The sequence below is a fragment of the Varanus komodoensis genome, unplaced genomic scaffold (assembly GCF_004798865.1).
Source record: "Varanus komodoensis strain SLA01 unplaced genomic scaffold, ASM479886v1 scaffold36, whole genome shotgun sequence".
Lineage (NCBI taxonomy): Eukaryota > Metazoa > Chordata > Lepidosauria > Squamata > Varanidae > Varanus > Varanus komodoensis.
In genome coordinates, this window is record NW_025335873.1 from 4381492 (window position 1) to 4404028 (window position 22537).

The 22537-nt window shown below is 44.7% G+C and overlaps 1 protein-coding gene across 1 annotated transcript in view; it reads left to right on the forward strand.

Moving 5' to 3' along the window:
- Positions 1–8419: 8419 nt before the first annotated feature.
- The window catches only part of EHMT1 (euchromatic histone lysine methyltransferase 1), a 107693-nt gene continuing 93575 nt past the window's right edge, over positions 8420–22537 (forward strand). Inside the window, 1 exon segment of the mRNA XM_044439882.1 lies at positions 8420–8536. The gene's annotated coding sequence lies outside the window, so the exon portion shown is untranslated.

Genomic DNA, 22537 nt, shown 5'->3' on the forward strand with positions numbered 1-22537 from the left:
AGGATCCCTCAGGCAGGACGGGTGCAAGACCTCCGCCTGCCCAGCTCCTCAGCACCTGGCACATGCAGTCATGGCAACTCTGGTCAAGGAGGGAGCCCGTAGCCAGCGGGGCTAGTAGCCACAGAGAGCTGCCTCGGTCATGACGCTGTCCAATCCCCCTTTAAAGCTTCTTTCAGGAAAGATGAATGAAGACATTGCTAAATGGCAGTACGTGTCTTGGTTCTGAGTAAATCCATACTTAGAAACATAGAGCGAGTCAGAAGGGGTCCCCGGGCCATCTAGTCTGACCCCCGGCTCTGCTCATGACATGCCCACCATGTGCATGTCTAGCCTATCCTTGAACACCCTCACCGATGGGGCCTCACTTGATCTAGAAGCATGAAGAAAAGTTCCCACGCATTTTGTTTACCCTGCAATGTTGTCTTGCTGATGGAGTCCATCTCAGAAATACCCCCATGAACACACGTGCACTGGTAAAGCACCTGCTTTTTAGGCAAAAAGTCCCAAATTCTGCCCCTGGTATTGCCTGCTTAGATGGCAGATGTGCAGGCCTCTGGAGGGGGAGACTAGAAGAAATCGGGGAGGGTCCTTATCTTGGATGCCTTTTGCGTTTTCTTCCTGAACCATTGAAACAGTGGTGTTATAATTCTTCCTCACTGAATGATAAAATATTTACTGCTCAGAATGTTTTCTGAAATGCTTCTGTGCAGTATCAGATCATAACCATTGTGTACTGAGGACAAGTCAGTCCAAGTTAGGAATAGAGACTATAAATTGTAAACTGGCCAGAGAGCCATATAGGCTGTAGGGTGGTCTATAAATTAATAAATGAAATACAGCTCTTAAATGCACCCGGAATTCCTTTCCGGTCTTTTGAGGGCGCTGCCATTGTCAAGAGAAGGAAGGTTCCAGTGTTGTCTCAGCTTACTCTTGTGCGTATGGTTGGTGGATCTGTTTCTGTCCTCTTGACTAGGCCTCAAAGGACCGGAAGAAATTACAGAACAAAAAAGGAGTTGAAAATACTCTTATTTGAAAGGTAAGGCTTTAAAGCTTATCAAATTCACAAAAGTAAAGCCTCTTTTAACTGTATCTGTTTATTTGCACAATCCTTATGGAAATCATAATTTAATTCTTACTAATCGAATGCTTCGTTGCACCCCCCCCCCCCCAGCCCCAATAGCTCAGTGTTTGCTGGCAGGTTAGCCACCGAACTATTTTTTATCTCCTTTCCAAAAACAGTGAGACCAGCCCCTAGCGTGGAAGCATTTCCACACTGCATGATTTTCTGAAGTTTTTAGCAAATGCCCTTGAATGAAATGCATTTCTAAATGCTGCTTTGACCAAGTCCTTGTACCGTTTGAGACTTGCGGTACAAGTGTAATAATATCAATAGATCCTTCATGGATGTAAAGGAGGACCATATCTAACTGCTCCAGAAGTTTTCTTTCTATAGCATCACAAGGACTTTCCCCAATCAGTAACAGCTTCTTCAAGTAAACAAATATCACAAGCAGTACTTAACAGATGAATGGAGAAATGGGTGGAGAGAAGGAGGATCATAAACTTTCTGATAAAACCTCAACCGGTTTTTTAACAGGAGCATTGAACTGAGAGAACAGACACACGACGAATACATCAGTTGTGAAATAAGTACAATTCTGCAGCATTTTCTTTATCAGCTGACAATGCAAGTAAAAGGCACGCGGGAGGTCAGAATGGAGCTGTATCCCATTATTACCGCAATGGAGATGAGCACATTATGAGCTAAACTCGCTTCTTAATGATGTCATGAAATGGGATACATCTTTTGGAGGGTGTAGACAAGCCAAAGTAATTATAGAGCATGTAAAAGCTACTCTTTGTCTAACTATGGTTTTCAAGATCAAGGGAAAATGCAAAGAGAAAAATCGTGACAGTGGAGCTCTCCGTTAAAACTGGATGGGTTGGCCTGGTGATCTTCTTTGGAAGTTTACTAACAGAGAGCCAGTGCGGTGTGGTGGTGAAGAGCATGGGACTGGGACTCAGGCGATCCGGGTTCGAGTCCCCGCTCAGCCATGGAGCCAACTGGGTGACTCTGGGCCAGTCACAGATGCTCAGCCCAACCTACCTCACAGGGTTGTTGTTGTGGGGATAAGATGGAGGAGAGATGATGTAAGCTGCCTTGAGCCCTTTGTAGGAAAAAGGCAGGATATAAGTCCAAAAATAAATAATAAAAAGCTGAGAAACGGCTTTGAGAAACGGTCTTACGCAGAAGTTCAAGGATACTGCACCTGATGGAGAAGTCTTCTGGGTTTATCTTCTGGACTCTCTGAAGATTCTGGAATTAATTTCTTCACCGGTCAGGCAATGCACTTCTGTTGCAAATTCCTTACCTAATGGCCAGGACTGCAGCAACTGTTTGTGAGAATGAAGCTGTACATAAAGTACAGAAGAATTGGGAAGAACGTTGTCATTATCTTGTACATACTGCTGAACATTGGTTGGACCTGAGATTTGGAAGCAGAAGTTTAGTTATGATGATAGAGCTGCTGGTGCATTTAATTGGATTACAAAACAAGCAGCACCTTTAGGATTTGATGTTGGAAAGGTATTATAAAATGTTGCAGAATGCAGAACATCCAGAGGGATTTGGTCCAAGGATGCAGTCCAGGCTGATGCCAAATTAATACATTAATTATATTTCTAGAGCTCTCTGGGTGGGTCAGAACTTTGGGTCACCCATCCAGATTTTTACCAGGCCCAGCCCTGCTTAGCTTCCAAGATTAGGCAGAATCAGGCACTTCAGGCTATGTGGAAACTATATTCCTCCTGCAACCTGCAGGCTCTGATTTCCTTGCTTCTCCCCTGCTTCAGATTCTTCTGTCTTTTCTAGCATGTGAAAGAAACCTGGTCAATGTCTAGAAAATAAGTGAAAGGGCACTCACACCAAATAAGAAACTGACAACTGAAAGGGCAGATTTGTGTCAATTTGGGCAAGCCTTCCATTTTTTGAAGTCCATGATTATTTATTTATTTATTTATTTATTTATTTATTTATTTATTAAAAGCTTTTGTATGCCATCCTATCATACAAGATCTCAGGACGGCTTACAATATATAAAAGGACAATTAAAACAATAATTTCAATAAATAAAAAAAGAACAGAACAATAAATCTCAAAACAAACAGTGACTAAACTTAAAAGCATTAAGTTGTAAAAGATGGTTAAAATAAGAGGTTTTGGCTTGGCGCCGAAAAGAGTATAAACTTGGCACCCGGTGTACCTCTCTGGGGAGCGCATTCCAGAGTCTGGGTGCCACAGCAGAGAAGGCCCTGCTCCGAGTTGAAGACATTTGCCCTCTCTTAGAGAGGGTTCCCGGAGCAGGACTTCTCCCGCAGATCTTAAGGCCCATGAGGGCGTATAAGGAAGGAGATGTGATGAAGGAAAGAAGTAGAAATAGAGATGGACAGCAATAACTCAAACCGGGACTGATTAAATTTCACATATGCGCATGTAGTTTTGGTTCAAACCCTTCCACCCTTTTCCTCTCACTTCTTTGATAGGAACAAATGTCTTATGTTTGCTTGACATTGTAGAGGAGAGGATGAATAGACATAATTTTCTTTGCTTTACTAATATTTATGTTTCGCTTGGTTTTTATTTTTTATCTCACCTGGCAAAGTCAAAGAGGTGTGTTCCATTGCTAAAGAAGCCCATTACCCCAAGTGCTGTTCAGTCTCATTGCATTCTGCAAATCATTGATTGCCCTGACTCCATGCTCTGATATTTCTCAGCATATTTTGTAGTTGCTTCGAGTCCACCAGTTTGTTTCCTCAGCGCACTAAGAGCCCAATGCTTTGAAATAAGAAGGACTTTGAGTGTGCGGTTTTGCCAAGGAAACTGGGTCTTTCGTTTCTTTGGAAGCAGAGTCAGGTGTGCCTTTGATTTTGGCGAGTCTAGACCTGCCTTTATCTGCACAGCACCGGGCTGTAAATGTGAAGGTTTCTCCCAGGTATTTGAAGCAGCATTTCAGGCATACGTAGTAACTTAATTGATCACCAATCAAAGCAAGAATCATCAAGTGGCTAGAAGCCAACGGCAAATAGCTTTGAATTATACCGGTCCCTGGCTTCTGCGCAAACTTTGCAGTAGAGTTCTCACTTGGACTTACTGGATTTCATTTTGCCTACTTATTGAAAATGTGAGAATTGGCTTTTCTAGACCCTCGATGCGCTTAAGTGACCACTTTCCCCTGAATGGCGTATCCACAAAAGTTTTGCAGAGAGGCAGAGCTGTTCAGCGATTTGGGAGTGTGATTCGTGTGTCTAGTGCATGCTGTCCCAGTGCGACTGCCGTGTTCCTGTTGTGTCTGTCTGTCCATGCTTAGTTGCTTAGGGAGCCCGTGTGGTGAATAACACCACTGGCCCACTCTGCTGACCCGCTCTGTCTCAGCCCCAGTGTTGACTCCCGTACTTTTGGTAAAAGATGAACTTCAGGTGCATACAGTGTCAGCAGAGTTCTTAAAATGTTTGCAAACTCAAAAAGAAAAACGTTAACACCTGATTAAAGAGATCCGTTGCTCTTTGGGTGGTCAGACTACTCTCCAATCTGAGCTTCACTGGAATCTTGGATTTCTGAATGGGGTTTTGCTGGTAGTGATTACTTCTCCCCTGGTGTTCAAATCAAGCAGTAAATTCCAGTCTCAGACAGCAGGTATGTCAAAGGTTAGGATGTGATTTGTTGGCTGAAAACTCTGAAAGGTTATTTTTGCTTTTAAAACAGATGTGGAGGGGAGTGGATGTGCATTTTGTTTTGTATTGCTGCAACTACTACACAAGCTAGGGTCGGTCGGTCGGTCTGTCCGTCTGTCTGTCTTTAAACGAAAGCTGGAATCTGGTAGTCATGGGTAATCCCGGATGGTGCAAGTACTCTTCCTGTGTGTATCCATTGATGGGAGTTTGTTCCATTGACTGCAGTATCCCAAAAATCCTTCCATGAAAGTAAAAGTATTTTGCAGTTCGCAAACTCATCTAAGCTGATTAATTTGTTTACTCTTCCACATTAAAGGATGTTTCTTGTCTGTCTAGCCTTTGAAAACATTTGCCCTTCAGCTGCAGTTGCCAGTCAAAAATATTGACCTCCTTGGGGCTGGGAGATGGTGGCTGAATATGGAAAGCATTCTCTTTGCTGGAAGAGAAGATGCAGATTTCAGTAGCTTAAAGCCTCAAGTGGGTTGGAGGGGGAACCTTTGATCTTTGTTCTACATCTAGAGAGGAAGACGGAATTGATGCGTAGAGTAAAGCCTGTTGTAATAAGTTTGGGTTTTCTTAAGTAGGATTTTGCACAAAGTGGGGACTGACGAAAAGGGAATCCTCAAAGCTGCACAATATTAAACCCTGAACACAAAACAAAACAAAAACAAAAACACAAAAAATCTTCACCCTACCAAGGGACCTTGAAACTTGCCATACTTGGACCTGCTGTGGGCTGTTATGTCAATAGGAGTAGGCCGTCTGGTCTTCCAGGTATTATGCATAACAGCTCCCAAGAACTTTAGGCCCCTTGCCTGGCACACATGGACGTTGTAGTCCGAACATCTGGAAGGCACCAGTTTGCCAAACAGCTTGATAGCATGCTAAAGCATAGCAAAGCTATTGTGGAGTGAAGGTCTGTGGGACAAAGCTCATATCAGTAGACATGTTGTCTTCTCAGTTATCAGATATGTTGTTGTAGGCGAAGGGCACCACCTGTTCTGTGTGTAATTGTGCCTGCTCGACTTGTCCTTTCTGTAGATTTGGCTGAACAAAGCAGAAAACCTCCGTGGTTTGCTCAGACCTGGTTCCAATCTGAAATAGCCTGGTTTGTTCCTCCTAACTGAACCGGGAGTCTGAGGCCAAGAACAAACCATGATTTCAGATTCTGCTGCTGGGAGAACAATAAGCCAGGAATCCTGGTTTGAACATAGTGCTGAAGGTGGTCTGCTTTGTGTCAGTGCTTGCACAAGAGGGAGCCCAATGTTGCTTGCTGTCCACAAGTGAGAATTCACATTCTCACACACGAATGCTGGCTTATGAGTGAACTGGTTGTGTGTACATATAAATCCACAAGCCAGTAGGGGGGATAAAATGCCTGGAAGGACTGGAGCTGAACCCCACTGGGTGCCTTTGACTCTTTCTCAGCCCTAACATTCAGGGCCATTGCAGAGATAAAACAGGAGGGGACACTGCCTTGAACTAGTTGGAGGAAAGGCAGGCTCTAAGCATCCGTTACTATATTACTCTACAAGGTGGAGGTAGAACGTCCAGTGGTAATGGAGATCGGTCGTTCTAGTGCCAGGCAATCTGTCGAAAAGGCAGTCAAAGTGAGAGCTACCCTGGCAGAGCAACACAAATACAGCCACGAACTAACCGCTCTGTTCATCCCAGACCTCATAACGTTTGCGTTAAATCTGCAAATGGATGCAGTATGGTAAGCCAGATGCAAAAGAGAAAGGTTATTGCACTTCAATAGCTGCAAAAATAAATATTGTGACTATTATTGTAACAGGGAGAAAGTCAGCAGGTGTCATTTGCACCTGGCCAGCCTAAGATGCAGGTATGTTGTATGTAGGTACTTTTTTGGCCTCTTTGTAGCAGATGCAACCCGTGCAGTGGACTGAGCACCTCTGAGTAGCAGGATGTTCCCTCCATGATTATTAATTAATTAATTGCATTTATATACCACCCTGGTAGCCCAGGGGGCTCTCTGGGTGGTTTACAGACATTAAAACCTACCAATCCTAAACAAATAAATAGACTATACCACGACAGTATAAAATAACCTCATTAAAATGAATTAAATAAATAAATATAGCATTGCAATTAACTAACTTTAAAATATCGGTTAAATAAAAAGGTCTTGTCCTGGCGCCGAAAAGCATATAATGACGGTGCCAGGCGGACCTCTCTGGGGAGCATGCTGCGTCACTGGATCTGTTGGTCACAAAGGGTGGTTGTCCTGCGCTCGCTTCTTATTGCAGACACCGCAGACGCTTTGAACATCCTTCAGAAAACGTGTTTGCTCTATTTCATAAAAAGTAGTTCTTGTAAAATATTAGGATCGGGTTCTCCACCAGAATGGGGGCTGTTTAAGGATCTGCTGTCAAAAAAACACTTTTTGCACTTTAAGGGTGCAGTCTTTTGGAGGTGGTGGCATTGGATCTTTGGTACCCCAGTCCTCTGACCTCGGAGCTTGCATTCCAACGGCCAGTCCCCCTGCCCTGTGCTGTGTGCAGCTTGCACAGCAACAACCACAAGGGCTGCTTCTTGAAGAGTGGAAATGCGCCTTGGAGATGTGGAAAAGGTACTTCAGAAGCTGTCACAGAGAGGAACGTCAAGATCTCCTTGATTCCAGAGTGCAGGACATGGAACAACGGACAAAGGTGAAAAGAAACCGGATCTGGACTAGATACCAGGAAGAATTTCCTGACTGTCAGAGCAGTGCAACAATGACACCTGGGAAGGTTGTGGGCTCTCCTTCACCAGGGACATCCAAAAACGTGTCTGGACAGTCATCTGGATGGGGATTGAGTAATTTAGTGTCCTGTAGCAGGTTGGATCTGGTGGACTTCTGGCCCCTTCCAACTCTACTCTCCTGTGATTCCATGAGCTGCATGCAAGTTGGGTTTGTCTACCTACCAGCTTCCCAGTTTCCGTTCTTCCTCCTCCTCCTCCTCCTCGGTGCTTTATCTCAGTACCCTAATACCGAGGCTTATAAGCATCTAGGGTGGAGCTTGCGTCCCGACCAAGTTAAGTTGGATCCTCTTCCTGTGTTAAGCATCATCTTTTCCCTCTCCTGCTCTTAAAGAGCGGCGAATCCCTGTTGTCATAGAAACTGCAGCTGATTGAACCATCCAAATTTAGACGGAGCTTTTAAAATGTATACATATATTATACACTAGACACCCCGGTTCATGTCACCCCCCAAGAAGAATATTTCTAATATTTCTCTCACCACTGGTAGAGTTGTGGGTCGCCCAAGCCTGGTGCATTTTCATTTACATCTGGAGCTCAAACAACCTAATTAGGTATAAAACAGAGCATGTGGCTTTCTTTCCCTCACCCTCTTCTCCTCCTTCCTTTTGAGGAATTTAAAGTGGATGAATATCACTTGAGTATATTTTATTTCTCAGTAATCTTCTCTTTCAATCTTTGGAGAAAGCAGCCTTTGTTTAAAGCAACAACAGCAACTCGATTTGTGCTTCTTAAAAACAGGCATGGCCTTGGCTGTGGAGCGGTTGCAGACCCAGGCCCTGGCCTACGCAAGTCTTTTCATTTCCCCTCGGTTTTGCATGTGCAACGTGTAGCCACGAATACCATATCTCCTTTACCTTCATTCACTTCCTCTTTCTCGGACGAGCAATGCGCTCGCTGGGCCTCGGGAGGCATATTGTAAGACAGCTCCACCGAGCATGCTCCCGAGCACCCCTTGTGGGGTGAGAACGCATGGAGAGTGGAAGCTAGGCCTGCCTGAAGGCCCTGATGAGACTCTCCAAAGCCAGCGCAGACAAGACTGGAGGTATGTGTATTTTCAAGTTTGCTTTCAGGGGCTCTCGCTGCAGAGTCTTCTCCCCATGGAGGTTGCTCCTGGCTCATGTTTGCGAGGTGAAATGCTTTGCTAAATCGAAACAGAAAGGCAGTGCTGTGTCAGATCCTTGCATCTGTTTAGGGATTCTCTCGTCGCATGGAACCTTCCCATTTATGCGGCCTGGAGCGGCCATCTCTGAGTGGATGCATTTTGAAACGTTATGCCTCGTTGCAGGGCAGGCTAAGCCAAGGTGGAGTGCTGTCACTACATCGGCTTGTATTCTCCCCCCTCCCACTTCCTTTTCTCTTCTTGTTCCATGCCCTTCTCTGCCTGGACACCCCCAACAAAATCAGCCTTTAAAAATGTGATAGGCATTCCTTTGGAAAGCCCTGGAATGTTGCTTCCAGTTGCATAGGATAGGCGTAATAACAGATGTGATTAAATTAGAATGGGGATTTTGTGGCATGGAGTTTGCAGATCCGCCTTAGCTTTTGCACGTTGAGAGTTTTCTCACCCAATCAGAGATGTGAAGGCTTGCAGGGGTGGCAGAAAAATTGGGTGAACATTTTTTTTCTTCCTGTGATAATCTCTAAAGCCTTTAGCTGGAAAAATTAGGAGAGGAAAGCAAAAACAAAACCCACCTTTCTTAACAATGGCTCCTAGTAATTCTGGGAGGGTGCAAACCAGTCTGGAGACCCTCTGCCCCACTGAGTTAGGAGATCTTGCCACAAGTGGGAGTGCTTTTCTGACCTCATAGCTTGGTTGTTAAAAAACAAAAAAACAAAACCCATGGCTTTTTAAACTCTGTCTCTCTGCCATAGGGTTGTCTAGGAAGGCATTGTGATGTAAATCTTCCAGAAGTTTTGAAGCCATGGAAATTTTCCCTCTTGCCTCAGCCTTTTTTGCCCCAAAAGATTTTTTGGGGGAAAAAATGGAATATGTGCATTAGTAACTTTCTTAGCTGTTTTAAATGCGTTTTGCTAAATTAAGTACATAAAATGTGTTAAGTTAGCACATCAAATACTGTTGTCGTTATTGCTGCTTGTTCAGTTTGGAAGTATAAATACCTTTATGCAATTATTGTTTGTTCAATAGCGTAATTATCCCAACAATAATTGCATTTCTGTCCAAAGTTAAAGTGCAGGCCACAGGTTTTGCTTTGATATCCTGGGTTGTTCCAGCTTGAAGGAAATGAGAACTATGGGTAACGAGAGGTTTCCTCGTGGGCCCTGAGGAGCTGTGTACATGAGCCAAAAGTCAACTGTCCAATGAATTTCCAACTTGTTTAGAAACAGAGAAAAGCAATGCTTGTCTGTTTGCCTCTAGCCTGTTGACATTAGAGAAGTAACTGTTTCTAACCTCTAATAATAAATAAATTGCTGTGTTGATTGTTTCTGTTTTAAACAAGTGGTAAAGTTTGAAAAGCTTTGCATATACTGGAATTCCAACCCGTCTCCAGCCTATTTCCATTTATTTCTGCATGTGCATGCTGTGTGGGGGTGGGGGTTATTCTAATATGGAATTTTATCTATCCATGTATGCAGCGCGTCGTTTAAAGGGGTGGACGATGGGGCTGGTACATAGAGTAGCACGGGCTGTTTTATTTTCCATGGAAAGTTCTCAGCAGACCTGGGAAACGGTTCCCTTTATGCTTAAACAGAATAATGGGGCTCATGTGATGAGGGTACAGAATGTCATTTAAAGGAATTACTTTTGTAGAAGGGAACAGTACACCTAAAATGAAAGCACACAACCGTTGTGCGAGGCAGAAGCGTCTAGATGTGGGTGGCAGCCCTCCAGATGGGTTGACTGCAGTTTCCACCATTCTCAGGCCTGCTCTGCGGTGGTTCGCAGATGACCTAGGCTGGAGGAGTCCATGCAGAACTGAGCTGCGTTGCCACTAAACCACTCTCCCTTTGCAGAGTTTACAGTTGATAGCATCTCGCTCATGCTTAAAATGGATGCTCTCTTAGGCTTACAGGCCCAGGTGAGATGAGAACTTCACTTTTTGTGCTCCTCTATTTGGAGGTTACATGCACGAAACAGAGAATTAAAAAAAGTTTACCAACACATTGTGATCTGGCCTAGGTGAATGGCTGGACTTTACTGTGTTGGTGGCCACTTTTGGGGCTTGTGATACTGGTGTTAATACTACCACAAGATTATTCCCATGTGTGATGGTGTCTGTGGTCACTTCTTGCCTACAGGGGGTTAGACAACCTGAGTGCTAGCTGAGGAGAGGGTCTGTATTCCAAAACCAGTCTGCATATTGGACCTCAGAAGCACAGCAAATTTCAGCGGAAGCCTGCAACTCTGTGTGTGGTTAAACTGAACTTAATGGGAATTGTGACTGAGCAGGGCTACATAAGGTTGTTCTGTTGATCCTATTCCCTTGGACCGAAAAAGAAAGAAAAAAAGCTTTCTTTTCTTCAACCCTGGACTCAGCACTTGGTTTCCCCATGTAGCTGTTCTGCTTCCTCTTCTCCCAGGGGAGGACCTTCCTGGGAACCTGCTGTATCCATGTAGGGGTGTATGTGTGTGAGAGAGAGGTGCGGGGGGGGAGAAGGGTTACCTAAGGGAGAGAAAAGGGGCAAGGTTAACAGCTGGGAGGAAGGCAACATAGTGATATAAAGGGGCGATAGAAAGACTTAACACACGTGGCATAGCCACTAGCCCTGATTGTTATCAACAGTTGTCTGTCCTGTTGCTTGAATCCAGTTGTGGCAATTTAGCATTGGGACTTACTGTGGTGGAGAGCTGTGATAAGAAACCATGGTTTGTTCCAGGGTTTCTCCGAACTACAATGGCTTGTTTGGATGACTCAACCCATCACAGGGAAGGCCGTTGATGCTCTTGCTAAGCAGCTACCCAGATACAAGTCCTCACGACTGTCATAATTTGGTACGTCTGTCATATTTTGGTAGATCCGTCAGAGCCCTCCTTCCTGCCTGTGGAGCCTGGTATCTTAAGTAAACGATCTGCCTGTTGCAACTAAATGACAGCTGGATAAATGCTTTTTAGACTTCAGATAGAAAGTCAGTAGGCAGCAGACTCAAATATGTTTCAATTTCCCTGAAGGATTTTCTTAGTAATTCTCAAAGGCCCCCTGATGGTGGTACTTGAAGGCTGGAACCCTCCTAGAGCTGAAAGCCAGATGCACTCTCCCCAGTTCTGGTAAGAGTGGTGAGTTTGCTTTGCCTTTTGGATAGCATATTTTCCCTTCGGAAGCTTTGGCTCAAGATGGCGACCGTAATGCTGAGGGTTGTATTGATGTTCCCTGGACCTCCCAGGTATGTACACCTATTAAGTGCGTACAGGCAGTTGTATACCCTGTTCTAACAGAATCAGAAAGAAGTTTTTTTTTTACCTCCAGCTTCCTGGGCCATGGAAACTCCCAAGTGCTTTGCTTTGTACTCCTTTAAACAGCATCACAGTTGACTTCATTTTTTCCCCAAGGTGTGTCCGGGTTTTTCTGCATACCGCTGTAGTGGCATACCGTAGTGGGGAAATGGGAACCAGCTTGTGATGTAGTGGCGTTGGCGGAGAAGAGGTGTGTTTTTATCTCTCTGAATGATTAGAAGAACACAGCAGTAGCCTGGTTGTGTGATAGCTAATACACAAATCATACAAGGGCACGCCTGCAAGAGATTGGATCCTTCATTCCTCTTGGAGTCTGACGTTTCCTTGAGGTTTCAGGCAAACTAGTTAAAAAGAAATTCCCCAAATAATAGGGGTGGAAGACCGCAGGTCCATGGGCAAACCTGGCCACCTGCAGTCCCAAACTTGCTCTCCAGGTTTCTCTAGACAGCCTCACCCTGCTTTCCCCGACCACCAAGTGTTTGTGGGTTTCCTGGCTTTTGTGCTGTTTTTTTTCAGTCCTAAAAGATTGAGATGCCTTTGCTAAGGTTTAATTATGGGCCTGTTAAAGAACTTGAAGCTACAACTTCTCCCCCCCCCCCCCCCCCCCCCCCCCCGCCCCTTTCCCTTGTTGTTTTGGCTTCTCTCTCTTGCCATTTGAATGTGGTCTGATCCAAAATGGAATTTGTCTTTTGGGCTGCAAGGTCTCTACCGTAATCATAACAGAAGGTGGATATTTAAGAAATGACGAGCCAAACCTGGATGGATTTCACCTCTCTTTTGTGGTGCTTATCCGAAGCCAGTTTCTATTGAGATTAGTGTATGCAAAGTATGGACAGATATGAGGTTTATTACTTATATAGTTTTTTTTTTTTTTACTGCAAGAGGTATACAGTCTAAAACAATAGGAAAGAACAGGAAGGGGCACATGATGTGGGAATCGATTATGCTTTTGGTTAATTTTTTCTCGCATATCATGAATTGGGAAGGGTCCAGCTTAGCGAACTAGTTAAGGTGCTTTACACCATGTAAGCTACCAGCTACAGGGCCTTTTACCTTTCTTTCTATATCGTACTTTTTACATAACATTATGGAAAGACTGTGTTTCTACCATAACAGTATGAAAAGACCTGGACATCAGTTTTTTGATCTGCAAATATTTCTTGTTGGTTTTATGCCAGCAAAGGAACGCCAAAACCATCTCCCAGTATAATAATGTGCGTTGGCAAAGCTTGTGCACTAAGGGGGACCGGGTCTGCTTATTTTTTAATCTCAAAACCTCGCACTGTTTCTCTGCTTTGTTCTGTTGTGTGGTTGCATTGAGCTCATTCTAGTTAATCTCTTTCATAAGGACCTTTTTTTTGCAAACTAGCAAGATGTCTGAAATGTTTGTGTTTTTTGCTTGGGTTAGTAGCAAGATTTCCACTGGAGAAACGCACGCATGGGTTTTAAAACATTTATGCAAGGAATGGCAGGGTTACCTGGTTTTAGGGTTTGCAGCTTGATTCCAGTATGCTGGCACTCATGATTATATAATATTTGACTTGACTAAAAGCGAGTCACCTCTAGCTTTCATATACAAGTCAAAGTTGCAAGATGTTCCACCCAGGAGCTACAACTGTAACTTTATTGATGCTCAGAAGCAGCAATGCAAGAGTTGGCCAGGTTTCTGTAAGACTGGATGGACGGGCTTCAATTTATGACATGTGCTTAGCCTTTTAATAAAATCTCAAGATCTGTTCTGAACCCATTTACTTGTTTTCAGTACCGGAGTAGAACTGATCTTGCTGTTCTTCCATGGAAAAGTCAGTTTCTCAATAGTCTATGCTTTCTTCATTTCAGCTCCCTAATTCAGTGGCCACGGGAGCGGGCAGTCTTTGTTACTTCCATAGCCAAGGTACTGGGAATTGGAAATCCTTTACCCGTAGGAGAATTAAACCAGCTACCCTTTTCAGTTAAAATTATTGCTATCTTGCTTAATATTCTGTAAATATCTGGTGCTCCACTTTGCTGCTTTCTGCCTTGCCTTTAAAGCTGGTTGTATAAAATGAGACAACAATGCTCTGGACTGATTTTGATGTAGGATAGAAGGACCAGGTATGTGGGTCCTGGATCAAATCAAGCCAGAGCTTTCCCTAGCAGAAAAAATGACAAAAACAAGGCTAGCCTGTTTTGGACACATCAAGAGAAGGTGAAGCTTCCCAGAGAAGATGATCATGTGAAGGAAAGGCAAAGGCAAAAGAAGAAAAGGAAGTCCAAATATGCGATGGATTGAATCCAAAAAGGAAGTCACAGCCTTGAACCTGGAGAAGCTGAATGTTGCTCTCGTGGAGAGAACATTTTGGAGGGCTTTCATTCACTGGGCTGCCATAAATTGGAGATGGCTGGACAACAAATAAAATAACTATTCTGAATTTTAGCTCCTTGGCTAATGCATAAGAGTATTAAAAGAACTTTCTCACTTGCAAAGCAGCCTCTGGCTGTGTGCTGTTCCACTGGAGCATGCTAAAACAAATGGATAAATGTAATTTGGCATATTCCTGAATCAGAGGTTCTCTGTTATTATCAGGATAAAGACGACCCCAGGTTACCTCTTGATTCAATATATTTGAATTCCTCACGCAATGAGATGCCATCTTAGAATAAGATTGAATTCTTTTGTGTAGGACACACAGAAATGGCTTTTTCCAGAAATGATGCTCTCCGACAAGATTTGCCCTTTGCTTCTTTGACTATCAAAATAGCGGCATTTTGACCCTAAACGCAAACCTTATACATGCATCAGTTCAAACCTATAATATACTGACAATATTTTAAGCCAAGGTGAAGCAAAGCAATAACAATGGTTGGTTCTGAGCTCACGAAGGTGACTTACAGGCAGTACATGTCAGGGTGGCTTCTTTGGTTAGCTGCTTTGAATCTTACTTTCTGGAAGCCATCAAATAGGTTTAGATTATTTTTACTTTATGTTGTATTCTGTTCCTAAGGTTACTTTTCTGTTAAACCGTTTCTACATATCATCACCTCTTTTCCAGATAAACAAATAGCCACAGACATATCCAAACATCTTTGCATTCCACAATATCTTGCTGGCAGGGTTGGAACAGTGGGTTAAAGGGCTTCCTGAGCAGTGAGGAAGGGAGTTAGAGGACTTCTCCAAGAGAGCCGTGTATGGAGGCACCTCAACCACTCTCCCTTTCTGGAGTGCTGCAGTTATTTGACTGCAATCAGCCATCTAGTGGCTTTGCAGAGTGGAAAGTGCACGGAGATATTTTGGCCTTCGTAGGAAGCCCGCAATTCTCCAGATTTGGAGGGTTATGGGCATTTGCGTTCAATTGCGCTCCCAATTTCCGTTTGAGATGTCCTACTACCTTTAAAACGTTCTGCTCTGTGCTGGTTTTTATTTTGTTTTTAAGTTCTATATTGTCGTTCTCAATTTTTATATTGCATTTTGACATGTTACGCCCTTAATCGTTGAGAGCTGTGGCTATGAAGTGGTATAGCAACACAAGAAAGAAGAGGCGGCAGGCAGGAATGAATGAAGATGCAAAACAGCTATACGAAAACAGAGCTTCCCAAGGGTTAGGGTCCAGATCTCTGTTTTTTAACTTGGTCATAAATGAGCATGGCTCTGTTTGCTGGCAATGCCGAATTATATAAGGTGGTTTTAAAAAACTAAAGCCAAAAGTCTCCCCCCCCCCCCCATGGATAACTAGAGAATGTAATGGGAAATGTGAGTCAGTCTAAGCAGAAAGTGATGCATGTTGGAACAACTCAACCTGACTTCACATGGGGTTTGAGTTCTCAGTGACTGAGTAGGAAAAGGCACTTGGGCTTTGGGGGAACAGCTCCATGGGAACGGAGAGTTGTGTGCTGAGGAAGCAAAGATGGTAAATTCCCTGCCGGAGCACATCAGGGAAGGAAGTACAAAACAAAACTGCCTGTGGCCGAGGGTGTGATGGGATCAACTCGTCACCACAGAGCAAAAAGGATGGCTTAGAGCAGTGGTGGCGAACCTATGGCACACGTGCCGCAGCAGGCACGCAGAGGCCTCGCTGTCGGCACGCGAGCCAAGTCCCCCCTGCATGGCCTCAGCAGCCGAGCATCGGATAACGGCGCACATAGGAGCCATGCGCATGTTCGAAAAGGAGCAGTGGTGCCAGGCGACGACGTCACGAGCCGTGACTCATTAGCCGCGACTTGTCCGAGCTTTTGCGTGGCCGGTCAGTGCTCTGCCAAGGATATATGTACATTTGCTTGGACTGGCTGTGAGTTGTAAAACCTCAGTATTCAGGTTTTATAGCCGTGTTGGCACTTTGTGATAAATAAGTGGGTTTTGGGTTGCAGTTTGGGCACTCGGTCACTGACAGGTTCGCCATCCTTGGCTTAGAGCAAGGAAAGGTGCCAAAATGGGCATGAAACAGCTTCGGTATGAAATGACTCCACTGGTGCTTTTTTCAGCTTAGAAGAGTGCCATTGAAGGGAAGCCATATGGGGGTTTGTGAACTGTGGTGCAGAAGAAGTGGCTGGAGGTATTTTCCCCTTTCTCGAACTACTTGATGGTGGAAGATTCACAATGGACCAAAAGAAGTTCTTTACACAGTGTTCAAACTGAACTATGGAACTCTCTGCCACAAGACCTAGTGATGTCTGTCAACCCGATTGGCATTCAGAGGAGGTTAGGAAAAAATAATACAGGCCAGGATTATCCATGGACGCTAGTCACAATAGTTAGAGGATTAGCTCAAGTATCTGAAAAGCATGTATTCTCTGCATACCTGTTGCTGGGAAGTGGGTGGGAAAGATTCTCATGTCCTGTTTATGGCCACGTAGGCATTTATGTGGTTAATTGTTGCGGAAACTGGAATCCTGGACTGTGTGGGCCTTCAAGAGAGACCGGTTGTTTCCTAGCACCATTGAATTGGCCATAATAGAAAATGAGATGTTGACCAGGTTGGTATTTGGTTCAGTTCTTACACACTTTCTTGGCTAACTGATTGCCCAGTAAGCAGTTAGAGGCCAATGAATGAGGCGAGACCTCTGATTGGAAACCCTTCCTCTGATAATACTTGCTGATATAATTTCAGCGATGCAATTTGTTCTTGGAGTTTTTTGGTACAATGACATGCTGGAAGATTGGCGCCATTGTCTCTGTGGTTGCAGTAGGCAGCAAAATTGTTGACGTTACATACAGGTAGGCATAAATACAAACAAAATTGATGGCTAGGCCTTCTCTTTCTCACCCAAGAGAAGGATCCACCACGAAGCATTCATTGCCTTCACCTCTCCTGGAAACAATCCCAAGTTTCTGTGGAGGCAGGTACAGCTTTTATCAGACACAACCAGGGCAAAGATCTTCGTTTCACTTTTGATGGATCCATTAAGCTCTCTTCAGGCTGGGTAAATATATTTTCATAACTGGCAGTTAATATGTAACTGCTGAAGCGCGAGAACCTTTGCATGGTTTCCTACTTGATCTGTTTGTCCACTTGAAACTCTGTTCGCATTTTACTCTGAATGGTGGAATCTTGACTTGCTTCTCTTAGCTCATCCTCAAAGCAGCAGAAGAAAATGTTGGCTGCTTTGTATGTGCATCTTCTAAAAGAGATGCTCTGAACAACGGATTTGCTGCATTGTTGGTATATTTTAATAATAATTCTATTGGAATCTAGCTGGTTTCCATGAAGACTTTATTGCTTCATGCTGACAAGAGTCAGAGACATCCTTTTAATGTGTAACCATTAAAAAATAGCCCCGCTTGTAAGATTAGGGCTTTTGTTTTGTTTCCAAGGAAACAAGCTAGAAATACTTGAGGTTGATGCAAATGCCATCAACAAATTGGCATCCATTTATAGGGTCTGAATATCATGCTCAGGAGTTCAAGAGCTGCCTTTCCAGAACTGATGCTATTGGGGTCTCCCTCACATCATCTCCAGGCACATGACTGATGCCCATGCTGGCTGGGGATGATGGAAGGTGTTGTTCCGCCTACTGAAGGGCACCCGGTTAGGGGAGGCTGGCCTTGGGACAAAGTTGGAGTTGGGTGATCAGGTTGCAGTGGCTTTGTTTACGGGGCTTCTGCAGCTTAGTGAAAATTTAGCCTGGCAGCCATTGGCTGCCCGCAGACGCCGCTTGCTGAATTCTGTGTTTGGAAGTAGAAGAGCCTGCTAAACGTCCCAGAAAAGGTGGTGTTAGAAGTCCAAATGGGTCTTTAGATTTGTTGGACAGATAAATGGGCCTTTTCTGCAAACACATATTTTTTTAAAAAGAAGTATTATAGGTTGTTTTGCCAGCACAATATATGGTAATATATTGAACAGTGCAAGCAGAAGCTTGGTAAAACTCCTGGTGCACAGAGGTGCCACCTTAATGTTGATCGTTACTCTGATCGGGAGTCAGTTGCAAAATGGCACTGCACTCAGAGTGATGAGTCTTGCTCCAGCTGAGGATCTTCACACACACACACACACACACACACACACAGACGCACTCACGCATGCGTGCACTCTCACACAGGAAAATGCAGAACAGCTGCCTGTAGATGGAACTGATTAAAAAAAATGGTTGCCTTCGAATGAAAAAGGGGTGGAGAAAGTAAACGGCTGGGGAGAGGTGCCAACAGGGGAACAGTCTCTCTCTGAAAGTGACCCAATTTTAACATGTGCCTCAGTTTTGAGCCTTTAGAGAAGTCATAGCTGCGTTCCCAGGGCTTAGCCACTAGCTTCTTGTGGAGGTCTTTGGATTACGTCTTGGTCACTGTCCTTTCCCATTAAAATGCTTTGTTGTCTAGTAGAAAAAAAATGTTTAGGGTTGGGAACAAGCGATACATAAAATGGTGGCTTCATTTGAGCATAATAAGATGTTTTGTCCTTTTGTGGTTGTAGGTTTGTGTTTGTAGTAGTAGATGTGTTGTGTTTATAGCTCTGTATCTAAACTCAGGTAGCTGAAACAGCGTTTAGAATCTTATTGCAAGAAGTTAATTCAGTATGTACTCATCTTTCAACAGTGGGAATTTCTTGCTCTGCTTTTCAGCATCCTGAGAAGCATGAGGGAGACAAAGTATAAACAAAGAAGCAATGTGCTTATATTCCCCCCATCCCCAAACCTGCTTTTATACTGGCTAGACTTTCATTAACATGCGCTGCTTTTTTTGCTTTTTGGATGTGTGTATTGTGACACGCGTTCTAGCGTGTGTGCCCAGCTGCATCTGAACGTGAAGTAGGAAGTGTTTTTCCAACTGGTGTGGATGATTCCATGTTTACGTTTGGCATGGGATTGTCATCTGGGTCTTGAAATATTTGTGTCCCTGGAAGCGTTCTTCAGTGGCATCTGACGGAATGTGAATCTTGGACAGTCCTTGGGAAGAGGCATTTTTTAAATGGACCTCTGTTTAAATGCAAATGCTTGCAATATTTTTGCCAGACTCGTGCAAGCGAACAGCTGCATATGCCGTCTGCAGGCCTGAAAGATCCACCTTGATGGGCCTGCGGATGAAACAAGGGAGCCTGGCGGAATTCGGATTCTGCTCTTTGAGCTAATGGCACTTCCTTGTGCTTACGTTTCATCAAAGCACCGAAATGGCTGGAGATCCGTTCTACTGAGCATGCTCCTTGTGGAAATTGCACCCATAGAGGGAGATGGAATTGTGAATGAAGGGGCTGGAGGCCTGGAAGGAAATCCTCGGCTTTTTCCAGACTGAACCAGAGGTAGGGTGACCTGGCAGCTTGATTCGCGTGCCACGTGGGCTCCTGGGGGGTTTTCTGCCATGGGGGCTGAGTGTTTCTGGAGGGGCTGGAAGCAATTTTAAAAGCAGCCAAGTAAGCAGAGGACGGAAGGTGGCTTGAGACTGCTACCTGCTGAGATGCGTCTGGAAGACTTAAAAACAAAAGATCTTTTGCAGACCTGTAATTCTGCATTGCATGAGGACCTGCCCAGGGTTTGGCACACGAACTTGCAAAACCCAGCCAGGGAAGAGCTGTCCGTGAGGGCGTGTGGTGTGTTCCCAGATGTGTCTTTCATCTCCCATGGAATGTTCCCATGGTCCTAGTCACAGAAATAACTTAATTTCAACTTCTTGTTCAATCAAAAATAGGGACTGTGACCCTGACGTCTGTCTTTTCTTCTGCACGTTCAGTGAACTTTTGTTCATGATGTATGAACAATGCGCTGTTTTAGATGGCAAAGACATGGGAGCTGTATGGCCTAAATATTTTTGGGTGGTGTGGTTCCCCCCCCCCCACCGCCTTCTGTATTAGGAAATGGGTTTAAGGGACAAACCAGATTTGACAATGACTGGGCCACAAATTGTCTTCTGTTGGGAATAGGTTTGTGTTAGAGTGTTGTGTTGGAAGAAGAAAGAGTAACATAAGGAGGTACTCATTGCTGTTGTTGGTCAACATTTGCTTTTCTGGATTGTGTCAATTCTGCTTGGATGTTCTGGAGTCTCAGAGGAACACACGGCCCTTGTGCTGCTTGCCAACAGATTGGGGCTTTTTTCAGACTATCCAGGCACTGAACTCCTCCCCACCCGTAAGTATCCTGACAGGTTGGGTTGCTTTTGTGTGATGCCTCATGAGTTTGCCACCCACGGCGTTAGAACTGCTGCCTGCAAGTACATCTTATGCAGAGATCAGCAAAACCTGGCTGTTTATATCGCATGGTGCAAGGTTGCAAGGGCTTGATAGGAAAAATGCTCAGTCTCTAGGCTTTTCATATCCAGCTTTCCCCCCAGGTTGGATTTCATGTCTAGAAGAGGTTTTCTTGAATAAAAACTGGCAAGCAGGAGCCTATTTCTGGAACGGCTGCTGTACTATTCATGGGCAGAAGCTCCCCGGCTGACCTTCTGCCTGGAATGGAGCAGCAGCCATTCAGAGAGTGAAAGATTCACCAGCTTCCGTTTTTTCTTCTGACGGGAGTGTGCTGGGCATTGGAATTATGCTGGGAATGCCTGAGGAGCTCCTATGGACGCAACTGCCTCATGGGGCTGCTTGAGCCATTCCTTGGTGCAGCAAAACCCTTGGGGATACCCCACGGGAAGGGGGCAGGTTCTGGTTACACACGTCTGTAGGCATGAGCAGATTCTTCTAGAGGGGTATTTGGCACTGCATAGACAAGGCAAGACTCTGGGGAAGCCCGTGAGGGGGAAAAAACGGGCCTGGAGTTCTTGCAAGAGGTCAGATGTGGCTGTGGGGAAAGATCTGCTCTTCATGGAGGTCACTGACTTTTTATGGCCTCCGTGCAACATTTCCCTGTGTGTTTGCTTTCACCCGAGGATCCAATGAATGCTCAAATGCTATGGAGCCATTTGCAAGGAAACAGCAGGTCCATCACCAGCCTTGTGCCTCCTCTTTGCAGACCCTGGATCCCCCCCCCACCACCCCAGAAGGAAAATCTGTTCCTTCCTCTGACTTGGAGTGTTTTTCTCCTCACTTTGGGGGAATTTGTATGAAGAGACTCTGTCGGTCTTTGCCATTTCGGCCACTTGATCGTGTGTGTGGCAACTTCAGAATCAGGTATGAAACTGTGCGGCCATCCTAAGCATCAGTGGATGATGGTGAGTGAGTGTGTGTGTGGAGCAGAGGGAAGACTCGGCGGTGGGGGGGAGCTCTGAGCACAGCCCAGCTCTGCTTTTGGGGTGAATGTCGCAAAAGCTAAAGCCCAGGGGAAAAGGACTCTTGCGAATGGGAGAGAAATGGACCTAAAAAGTCCCTTCTCATGTTTGCATGCAGAGCTGGTGAAAGGGCAAGAGAAGGGAAAGTGCGCCCAGGCAGCCATTTTGACTGCTTTCTTCCCCGGCCGAGTGAAGATTACAGCCAACACGGCTTGTCTTTATCTCCTTGTACAACATCTCTGATTGTTTCCATCTGTCCCCTCCTCCCAGGTAGCCGGGAAATGCATTCCCTTCCTTGAACAAAACCGGCCCATTGATTTAAGGCAGTCTACTTTAAGCACATTTGGAAGAATATGTACGATGCAGACATTCTCCTTTCAGGAAACGGCTTATTTATAGAGTTTTAGCTGCTGTTCTATGCACTAAGGCTTTTGACAAAGGCTGTGTCATCTTCGTATCGTTGGAACTCTATTCCTGATGGATAAGCTCATGCTTGCTAAGGTTTGCAGGGGATTGCAGAATGGAGATTTTCGGAACTGTGGAAATTGTCCTTTTGCTATAGGATTCAGGTTGGTATATTTGACCTGATTCGGCTTTGCTGAGTTGGTATATCTGCAGCCTGCTTTTTGAAGAAAAACATTTTGTTGAGGTGTCTTGTTCACCAGTGGGGAAAGGAATACCTAGAAATTTTTTTCCTATGAAAGAACTGAGCGTGGATTTAGGCATGGCTGCAAACCAGTCAGATAAATGGAGGACCCTAAGCACCAGCTGAGCAGGGCCATCAAGGAGAAGACATTTTGGAGGGATTGAATTTGCAGGGTCACCAGAAGTCAGACGAGTGGACAGCATGTAAGAACAGCAGAGAAGGTGCTTCTTTGCTGTACCTTTTCCAGGAAACCTCACCTGCATTTTTGCCTGGCAGTCTGAAAAAGCAGGTAGATGCAAATCTTGATGATTGTTGTAATCTGAAAAATGGCTGGTTTTGGATGTTCATGGTTTGGGACCATGATTTTGACAGCACACTT